The sequence below is a fragment of the Columba livia genome, chromosome Z, assembly GCF_036013475.1.
Source record: "Columba livia isolate bColLiv1 breed racing homer chromosome Z, bColLiv1.pat.W.v2, whole genome shotgun sequence".
In the NCBI taxonomy this organism is placed as follows: Eukaryota; Metazoa; Chordata; class Aves; order Columbiformes; family Columbidae; genus Columba; species Columba livia.
The window spans coordinates 4,451,634-4,462,633 of record NC_088642.1 but is presented as its reverse complement, the minus strand read 5'-3'; the positions used below and the strand labels follow the sequence as shown (position 1 = coordinate 4,462,633).

Below are 11,000 nucleotides of genomic sequence, written 5' to 3'. Positions count from 1 at the left end.
CTGACAGAAACATCTCCACAGCTGCTCTGCAGGACCAGGGCTTCCTTCTGCCTGCTACCTGCAGCATGTGAAAAGGCTAAGGAACCCCAGATAAGGAAGCATTTTGATTGTTGCTGTGAAGTACAAAGGAATGTGAGAATTTTTTCCCCGTGTTTGGGTAAAAGGGGAAAATTCAACTCAAATTCTTTTGACTCTTCAAGATTTTTAGTGACTCGGCTCAGAAAGGCAGATTTTTCTGCCACCTTCAGTCAACTCTCTAAGTCCTTTCTAGACTTGAGAGTATTCAGAAGCTGGTTTACCACAGTGAAGAGACCTATAGTGTCCTTTTGCCCTCTGATCACCATTTTGTGGGACAGGTACCCTGTGTGCCATGAAATCTACTTACATTTCTTGTCCCAAATCCACTATCACACCAAATTCCAACCCAGAAAAAATCATTCACATCCTCCCTCTACAGGAAAGGATTTTGGTTGCAGAGAGATAAACAAATGAAACAGCCAGATGCCAATCCTTCACTAGATCTGCATTCTTCACTTTAGGTAAATACAGACTTTATTGAATGGCAGATGGTCAGTGGCAGCAGGTCCTCAGATGGTGTCTTGGTCAAGTGAGGATAATAAATGCATCAGACACTGATATGAACAGTAGAATTAGCAGAGGGAGGTGGAGGAAGGATGTGTGAGTGTCAGGACCACTGCTGGAGTGGCTTGGCAGACATAGCCTTGGTTCCTGGATTTTTTCTGAGACTCCTCTCCATGACCTCCTCATGAAGTAAGGCATTCACGTCCTTGACTTTTGTCACTACATTATCATTATTTAATCAGTTAGGCATTTCCTATATGCAATGAAGAGACAAGAAGATCTAGAGGACAATCTACCTTACGCAAATACAAATGTAGTTGATCAGCTCATGGAGATATCTTCACTCCATTGATTACAGAGGAAAATTCAGTGATTGCTCAGACAGGTCAACTCAGTTTTAGGTGGATGAAATTAAGACCGACAGGTATTCTTACCCTCCTCCTTTGGTTTCCCTGTTACTCAGATGAGAATAGCACAGAGGAGAAATGAGACAATAAGCACTAAAAAATGAAGATAAATATGTATGTAAGGGCTTGTTGATGTGGAAAAGACCTACCATCCTTCTCCAGTGCCTGACTATGGAGCAGGATACAACATAAGCATTGTTATTCACACTTGTTCTTGAGGCTAAGTGTACTGCTTAGTCTCTCTTGTTTAAACGTTGCAGCCACAAAATGAGCTAATAAATTTCTGGCTGACAAGCCTGACAGAGCAATAAGTAAAAACAGGAAAGCATCTATTACATATTACCCCGCATTTATCAACTCTCCCTTCAAAAGGGGAAATAACACAAGGCAAATTGTGGGAAGTTTTTTTTATCTGCTAGAAAAATATGCCCTGTGTCCCAGTCAAAAAACAAGCTGTTGTGAGGTAACCACATTATTTAAAGACACAGGTCAAACAGGAAGAGGCAAACCAAACAAGCATGGCTTGAAAATTTCCCACAAGTGAACTCTGACAGTCAGAGCACAGTGATAGACTTGCTGACAGAGCCTGGGCTGCAGGCAAATCGTAGGCTTTTCCAGGGCCAGAGAGTTGGGAAGGGGAATGAAAGGGAGTCTCTGTTTTGAATATTTGTCTGTGTCTATATATTACTACCATTTTTAAAGCCAAATCATTACTTCGGCAACTGAGATTTCATCCCAGCCTCCAAGGTGCAGTCACTTCTAAACATCAAGGTGTGTCCAAGGTACCACCAGTTACCAATGCAAGAAACCATGGACAGATTTTCTTGGTGTGGGCACACACATTTAAGCCACACTCCTTTGCAGCACTTCAGGCCATGCATAACTTTAAGTAGGCGGGAATTTAAAACTGAAGACCACTTAGGACTACTGCTTTGATCACTGTGAGCATGAAATCTGGTTAAATGGGCTATGTGGAAAACCTGTTGGCTGGAGCCATCAAACCATGTAACGTGAACCCTGCCCTCTGAGAAATTTGGTCTTGGAAAAGGTGCCTGCGTAGCTAACCTGCTATTGTGATGGCACCACTTTTCACGCCACAATCTGTTTGCAGGGTGACTACAGAGCTCATATTTGAAATCACACTCCTTTCTTTTGCAATGCTTAGAGTTATTTTTTTCCTTTCCAAAACCCAGTTCTCAGAATAGAAACATAAATAAGTATGACTGAAGCTGACAAGCACCAGCACTTTGGATTTTTGTTTGCTTTCTCATACACAAAGACACCACTTTGCAAATTCCAAAGATTTGCAAACGTTTCCTGATGAATCATCCCTACCCAGAAGAATACAATTTTTCAAAGTGTTTTCTATAGCAGCATAGTTGCCAGTTCACTTGTTAGATATTTTCCTACATACACAAGCTTTTTCAAAAGATATATTCTAGCACATCATATTTAAAATGAAATAAAAAAATAGTTTATTAAATTTGTAGGCTTTCAGGTCAGAAAGGGCTACTATAATAATGAAGATTAACCTGTGACATGAACTTATCTACCCATATAACATGCAGAGATTGCTGAGTTAGATGAGAAAAACTCTTCCCACCTGCGAAAAGAAAAAAAAAAAATGAAATTTAGTAACTTGTCAGTATGGTATAACTCATAAGAAAGAAGCAATCTTGAATTTAGAGAATAAAATTATAGGACATACATTAACTATTTGCAAATAACTTTATTTCAATAATTCAAACTAAAATAAATTCCCAACAAAATGACAAATTTCAGGCCAAATTCCATTTTATATTCCCATTTTACTTCCAATTTGATAACATCATAATTTCAGTATCCAGTTTACTGTGCCCTTTTTTTTGTCTGCTGAACTACCATAATATTTATGGACTAACAAAAAACAAAACAAAACAAAACCACAAACAAACAAACAAACAAACAAAAAAAAAAGTCTTTTCAAATTATTTCAAAGAACACAGTCCCTCACAGTACACATCCCAGTTCTGTAAAACAATTAATATAAACCAAAGACACAAACAGGTGTGCCTGATTACTAAATTCTATTTTGAAAAAGACACTGGAAATCTGAGTTTATTTTAGAACTGATTTTGCTAACAAATGATTTTATAAGTGTATTCATTTCTAGGGAGCATTCCCTGTGCTTTGCTTCTAAACAGAACTAAAGCCATGCAACAAAGAGCAAAAGATCATCGACCTCCTGACATAAATTACTTTGCTGACAATTCTCTTAGTGTATGTTTTCACATTTGTCTGGCTGCTCTGACAAGACGAATTGTCTTGTAGAACCAAATTAATACACAGGGAGGCTTTGCCACTAAAGAAATACAAGCTGGTTTCTTTTATTACGACTGGCAAGAGATCTGCATTTGCAGTACAAACAACTACAGTGTCCTCTGAGCTAATATTCTTGTGGCACATGGCTAACTCTTAGTAACCTGGATCCTGAAACTGGGGCAAGGCATTTATTTAAATCCTCAGGGAAGAAACTACTTTAAATCCAGGTGCTTAATGGTAGAACCATGTGTAAACAGGAATGCACCACATACATTCATCCTGCTATTAAAGCAACACATTAAAAGGAAAGGAATGAGGAAAGAAAGTCATAAGAAACCTCAAGAATTTTCATCTTACTAAAAATTCAAATGTTGTGGATGATGTTACATACAACGAGAATTTTACCCTTGAATCCAAGTAGACGCTAAAACACTTCTCAGGGGAGAAGCTGAACTCAGATCCTGATGTTAAGAAGCCAGAATAAAACAAACAATCTACCTCCACTCTGACCCTGGCTCAGAAGGGATGTAAACACATGCTACACTCTCCCTGGGTGCACTCAGTGCCTTTGCTGCATGCTTTCCTGCCAGCTCCTGCAGAGAAACACACAGGCAGAAAGTCAGAAACCACAGAATAACACGCCTGGAGCAGAGCTGGCTTCCCTGCAATCAGATGGGAAGAAGGTAGGTTAATTAATAGTCAAGAGCTATAAGAAAACAAGATGCATCAGTTAGACCCAAATAAAAAATATGTTGGAATTCTGATTAATCCCAGCCTGTGAGACTTGCCAAATTTTTCAGCAGCAGTGGAAAAGCACATAAGCATTTGTACAGTTGTTTATGTTGTTTGAATCCAAGTCTCAGTGATTCAGCTGGTATGAGCTGCTTTAGCGAGTGGATATCATAGATTCAGAAACTTCGGAGAAAAACTGCTGGGACAGATTTGATAACAACAGATTAGCTTAAATAATGACTCTGCTGACTCTGATTAGAGGTGAAGCTGTGTCCAGACAGAGCAAATCTCTACTTTCTTTTTCACTAGTTTCATTGCTTCCTTCTCCTTCTGAGGGAGGAAAAACAAGACAAAAATATTTTTTTCATGGTATTTTGGTACTTCTGTTTCCTGTTGTGGCCAGAACCTAGAAGTTAAGAAACTTGTGACTGAAACAATTGAAGTAGCACTGGAAAATTCAAACAGGAAGCAAGATGTAATTTTTTAAACAGTGAGGGCAATTCATCACTGGAACAGCTTTGCCAATGGTTATGGTGGATTTACCATCATACAAGTCTTTAAATCTAGCCTGTCTTTCCTTCTAAGTGTGATTGCTCTACTTTAAGGTATTGGTTTTAACACAGGAAACACTGTGTAAAATATTCTGGTTTAACTAGATTGTTGCAATGATCATCCTTGTTCTTAATGCTGTGAAAATCTTTACAAGATGACTTTTAGGACACATTCTTTTGTAAACTGGAGTGAATGTCTGGAATGTAGAGAAGAAAGGTGGGTATGCCCCAGACTTACAGTGTCTTCACTACTAGGGCGCTCCAGTGAGATGACAACCACCAGGATTCAAGTCTTTTCCTCAGGTACAGGTAGGGACTGAAAAGAGTTCAGCTACTAAACGAGCATCCTTACCTGTGTTCAACCTACTGGATTTATGGACACCTTTGTCCAGTTGCCCAGGCTGACACACTGACTTCAGGAGAGAGTTGTATTAGGAAATGCTGAATAAAAATAGACTTTGCTTTCAGATCCAGAGTCAGGTGCCTGGCTGTTTACTTGTCCTTAAGGTCAGTGCTAACTCCTCTCCAGGGCATTAGCTGGGGTTAGTTTAGGCCGCTGTTGCTGGTGGCCACAACTGCTTTCATAGACATCCCTTTTATCAGTACCTGATAGCAGGGTCGTGAGCTTCCAAGTCATGGTTGGATGTCTTACAGGGCACAGAACCTTGGATGAATGTTGTTGTTTTGAACTTCTATGTGCATAATCACTGGAACTATAGTTTTGTAGCCAATTATTTCAATAGCTGTTAGGTGTCTAGACACTTTTCACACTCTGTGACTTAAAAGCCATAGAATTGTATCTTCTGGCTTACAAAATATTGACTTATATCTGGTGATAATCTGATCTCTTTGGGTTGAGAGGAATCAATTTGAGGTAAATATCTGCAAATTCATATAGGGTTTGCACGAACTGAAAATCTATAGCTAGTTTATTGTGAATCAAAAATTATGTCTGGGCAGAAAGCCTCCCTAGGTCTAAAGGCAGTTCTAGTAAAGAAACACACACCTACATAAAAGCACCCTACACACACATACAAAGTAAGAGAGGAAGCAAAAACTTTCAGTTTCACTCGAAACAGCAATGCCCGTTTCTATCCTCAGGAGAAAAAAAAAAAAAGAGAGAAAAAAAAAAAGTTTTGTGCTTCTTCGTGGAAACATCTGGGTGAAAGAGAACCGGAGTTGTAAACAGAAGCGAAAAGAACAACTCATATCACATGTTTTTGATGTGAATGTTTTTGACAGATTTATCCTACTTGCAGTTCTGGAGGAGAAGGGTTATATGTATGCCAAGTTTTAAAAAAAAAAAAAATAGATAAAAAAGCAGTAAGAGACCTTTCGTTTTAGAAAGAGGCGTCCTCACTTAAAGATTCTAAATTGAGTTTCTGAGCATAGCAAATTAGCTGTAAATGCAATTTTATGGTTGTTCTAGGGATAAAATGTGGGTGGAGCAGGCTGTAAGAAGAGAGAAAATAGGCAAATTGAGAAATAAAGACACAGACTAGTTGTAACAGCAGCTGAAGAGCCCTAAAGTAAAGGTTTCCTTTCATCTTGCTAACCTTGTATAAAGACAAAACATTGATTTTCTACCAAGACTTTATTTGTGGCTGAATAGTTTTTTTCTACCAGGTTTGAAGCCAAACATTTTTGTGAATACTCAGACCAAAAATATGAGCCAAATGCACAAAGAAGTTCAAAGTTTTCTGACATTATTTGCATAAAAAAATATGTAGTATCTATTTCAGTGGTATCTAAACAGCAACCTAAGAGCAGAAATAAAAATATAGTAGTGACACATGAGGAAAGAGCTGTTTTCATACTTACTATGGTGAATAAATCAGTGGACAGCATTGTAAACTAGTGTTGTCCACCTGTCTATAATCCAGGTTTCAAAATCCATGGTATTCTTCATAGCTTTACAGCTAGCTTGAGCAAAAGACACAGTCTTCACTTTTACCATGAAATTAAAAAAGCATATAAGATGTAAAGCCACTTAACTGGTAACCCTCTTTTGGCTCAGCTTTGGACCACAGCAATGAACTCTTTCCAAGACAATTCTGCAAGATGGAGATCTACCTGTAAGCAGAAATACGGATGTGAACCAGTCACTTCCACACAGTCCCTGGGCTAGAAATTGGTCCTTGACTTCTTTTGTTTGGGAGTATAGACATTTCAATAACTTACTCGGGTATGAATAGCTCTCAGCATCTTTATTAAATACGTTTTCTTGCATGCTTTCTGTTTAGAACTGCCTTTTCATTACTAAGAAAAAAAAATGAATTCTTATAAAAGATCTCCAAAGAAGCTGAAGGTTAGCATGATAAAAAGTCTTAATAAGAGCACTCACTAAAAGGAAACACAGTAGAATGACACAGAGAACTTAGTGGAGGGGTATAATAACTAGTGTCAGAGACAGAAACGAGGAGAGAGGGATACATAAAAGGAGACAGCAGAAAAAAGTCAAACCTCTGACTCCAGAAACTATTTAGGAATGTGTTTTTCTTGGGAATGTAATAAGACCAGCATTTCATGAGGCATGTCTATATATTTTCCATCTGGGTACTATTCTACAAAGAGTGAGATTTATTATAATTTCATTTCATTAAACTCCATTTACTTCATTACTACAGTATCCAGTGAAGAACTACACTTTTCTCCTGATCAAAGAAGAAACGTTTTTTTTTTCTTTCAAGCTGTTCTGTGAAAAGTAGTTCCCTTTTACTTTTTTCTTCCTTTGCCTTCCTAATTTTTTTTTCTTCTACTAAAAATGGAAATAAAAAAAAAAAAAAAGGTGCATTTTAAAACTGAAGGGTTTGTTTTCCTTTTTTAAAAAACAAATCATTTAGAGAAGTGGTGTTTCAACAAAATACAATAGGTTCTACTTTACAAAAAATTACATTTGGGACCTGGGAGCTTTTGGTCAAATTCCTGTATGCAACCTCAGATGTCTGCAGTGTAGGTGTTTGCATCCAGGTTTATTGCCCCAGAGATGTAGTCCGTGCAGCCGATGGAGCTTGCAGTGTTTTCCACATGATCAGAGCTAGATATATATTTCGTGAGACTAATAACAACTCCATTGACTATACTGACAAAGTTTCTTCCAAATAGTGGAGCAACCTAGGAGAGCCACGTCCAAATGTAAATACTTACAGTTGATTTAGGTATCTGAGGCTAATCCAGGTGAGTCAAACCACTTATTTTCTTAGGCTTCCCTCATGAATCAAGGAGTGTGAAAGATATCTGGAGTGCCAGAATTTGAATCATACTCCAGAGACAGTTGTCTCTTTTTATTGTTCATATGGAGGTCTGCTGGTGACTATTCTCTGGCCTTTGGAGCTACCCTTTGATGATGAGAACAATATCACTTCTTCCAGAAGGTATTTCTGGGAGGAAATCTGCAGTAGGTTTAGAGGAGAACTGGGAGCATATTTTTTAATCTGATGTCACGGGGGCACCCCGAGGTTAATTTAAGGGACAACAAGGTCCAAAAACCACTTTTATTAGACCAGTGAGGAACAGGGTTCTAGCACTCCAAAAGTGACTTAAATAAAGGTTCGGATATCAGCTGAGGAAAATTATTTAAGGGGCAGCAACTAATACAACAGGCGGTCCACAGTGTGCATGCACGTGGCTTCACCCAAACAATGCCCGAGCCGTCCCTGAGTCCCGGAGAAATACACACTTGCCTAAACACTGTGCAGGATTATTTTTAAAGAGATAAACGCACTCGTAGTGAGTACGGGAAGCGTACACTCACGATTCCGCGAGGGTAAATTTATAATACACCCGCAATCCTGCGAGAGTCAATTTACTTACACGTGCAAATGTGCACAGAATATTACACGTGCTTATGTGGAAGCACAGGAGGAAAGTACACTCGCGATTGTGCAAGGGGCTCTCAGCGGCCACTCGCGATTGTGCGAGGAAATAATTTATACACGTGCTCGTATTGGGCACAGAAAGTTAGGCGTGCAAGTGTGCACGGAAGGAAAATACACTCACGATTGTGCGAGGAAATAATTTAAAGTACGCGTGCAAATGTGCACGGAAAGTTATACATGCATATGTGCATGAAAAGTACAAATATACTCCCAATCCTATGAGAAGTTTTACTTACACACGTGGTGGCAAGGCAAGCAGAGTCCCCATCCCGGGGAGGGGGGGTCTCGGCGGCAGCATCTTGCTCATGCTCCGAGAGACCCGCGACAAAGGGCGGAGTCTCGACGAGAGTCCCGTTTTTATACTGGCTGATCAGATCTGACTGTAGGCACTCTAGAAGCTTCTCTGCACCCCCACACTGTCTGTGGGTGCCCCCGAAGCCTCCAAACATCCCCCACTCTGGGTGCGGCTCAGTGTGCCTTGGCACTCCCTTCTTCTAATGGCCCTGGCCAGGGCGCTCTGGGGCCAAACAAAAGAAGCTGTTAGCCTCAACTAGCAGAGAAAGAGGGAGATGTGCCCACTCCTTCCGTACTGAAGGAGGGAGGGGGGGGAGGGGGTTTGCATTCTGCCACATCTGAAAACTGCAGAGCAGGGGCCTTGATTCACTTTATCTAAATGTATTAGACATAGTCATTCTGGATGTCAGCAGACTGAAACATATTTCTGAAAGGTAACTCAGGTCACAGGGCTTGTGCATGGTGAATGTATTTGGGGGCCTAAGGAAAGGTATACACCAGAGAAAAAAGTGTCTGAAACACTCCTTGAATCCCAACTTCATGTGTGCCATGTGCAGAATACGGCTGTGTAGCATGTCATTGGAGCAAAGCACTCTGTAGAAAATCTTTTTGAACAGCCAGAAAGGTGAAACAAAACCCTTGAACAACTCTATCTTACTCTGTAACAAATAACAAAACATCAAGGGTGCGTGTTTCTAGTTTCTGACTTTCAGTATGATGGTGCCTCTTTGTATCTGGGATGTAATCCAGAGAAAACAGAAGGAAAAAATTACTCTATTACACTTACAAAAAGGTGTCTTAGGAATATTAATCATTAAATAAACAGCAGCAAGCACTGGATTTTACTAGAGAACGGAAAGCAGTCCCACCTGTAGCTATTTAGTTCACAAGTTAGCATTTGCTCTGTGGAAAATATTGCAAAGTATGTGTGTCCACGTGTGGATATACGTGTGCACATGTGGACATATGTGTGTGTATTAAAATATATTTTTAAATTAATAAAATAATCTATATAAATGCATACTGAACACATAATTATAATATGTAATGTCTGGTATTATTGTAAGATTGCTGGATTATATTATTATATAATATTAACACTATAATTATGTATCTCATATTAATATAATAAAAATGTTTTAACCATAAATGCCTATTTTAAAGCAAAGCATGCATTGCCAAAAGAAAATAGACCAGTAATGCCAGACACAATTTAAAATGCTAAAAAACAGAAGATTCAGTCTCCTCATTATACTTGGGATCTTACGACCTGATTACCTGATTACGTGCAAGTGAGTGAAAATTCAAGTGTCTTGACATTTCTTTGCAAAAGAAATCAAAACTGGAGGCTACTGTTCTCTTCTCCCAAGTAACAAGTGATCAGACAAAAGGAAATGGCCTCAAGTTGAGCCAAGGAGGATTAGTTTGGGTATTAGGAAAAAAAAATTCTTCATGGAAAGCATTGTCAGGCATTGGAACAGGCTGCCCAGGGAAAAGGAGGAGTCACCATCCCTGGAAGGGTTTAAAAGGCTTTTAGATGAGGTTCTTAGGGATATGATTTAGTGTTAGAGTTAGCTTATGTTTGGACTCGATTATTCTAAAGGTCTCTTCCAACTGAAAGGATTCTATGATTCCATGCAAGCTGTGTTTTCCAGTGAAAAAAAAATACAGAATAAATGAAAATTTAAATTTATAAACTATCAATAAGTGACAGAACTGGAATCTGGAGTTTTCTATTCCATCTCATAACATTACACAGATTCATTTTTCTGCAGGCTGTCCCTTCATGTGTCAGCTGAATTTCCATATTGCTATGGCCACAATGTCTAAGCTCAGGGTGACACCCCTGCTCTATCTTGCAAGTTTCCTTGGCTCTCAGCAGAAAAGAGCAAACAGAGAGGAGAGGGAGAGGGAGAGGGAGAGGGAGAGGAGAGGGAGAGGGAGAGGAGAGGAGAGGGAGAGGGAGAGGGAGAGGGAGAGGAGAGGGAGAGAGGAGAGGGAGAGGAGAGGGGAGAGGGAGAGGGAGAGGGAGAGGGAGAGGGAGAGAGGAGAGGGGAGAAGAGAAGAGAAAAGAGGAGAAGAAGAGAAGAGAAGAGAAGAGAAGAGAAGAGAAGAGAAGAGAGAAGAGAAGAGAAGAGAAGAGAAGAGAAGAGAAGGAGAAAGAGAAGAAGAGAAGAGAAGAGAAGAGAAAGAGAAGAGAAGAGAGAAGAGAAGAGAAGAGAAGAAGAGAAGAGAAGAGAAGAGAGAAGAGAAGA

The 11,000-nt window shown here is 39.5% G+C and overlaps 1 long non-coding RNA gene across 1 annotated transcript in view; it reads left to right on the top strand.

Annotated features, from left to right (window-relative positions):
* The first annotated feature begins 1,629 nt into the window (after positions 1-1,629).
* LOC110357420 (uncharacterized) overlaps positions 1,630-11,000 on the top strand; it is a 57,556-nt gene continuing 48,185 nt past the window's right edge. The window contains exon 1 of the long non-coding RNA XR_002411071.2: positions 1,630-3,973. This is a non-coding gene — a long non-coding RNA (uncharacterized LOC110357420). The remainder of the gene's footprint in view (positions 3,974-11,000) is intronic.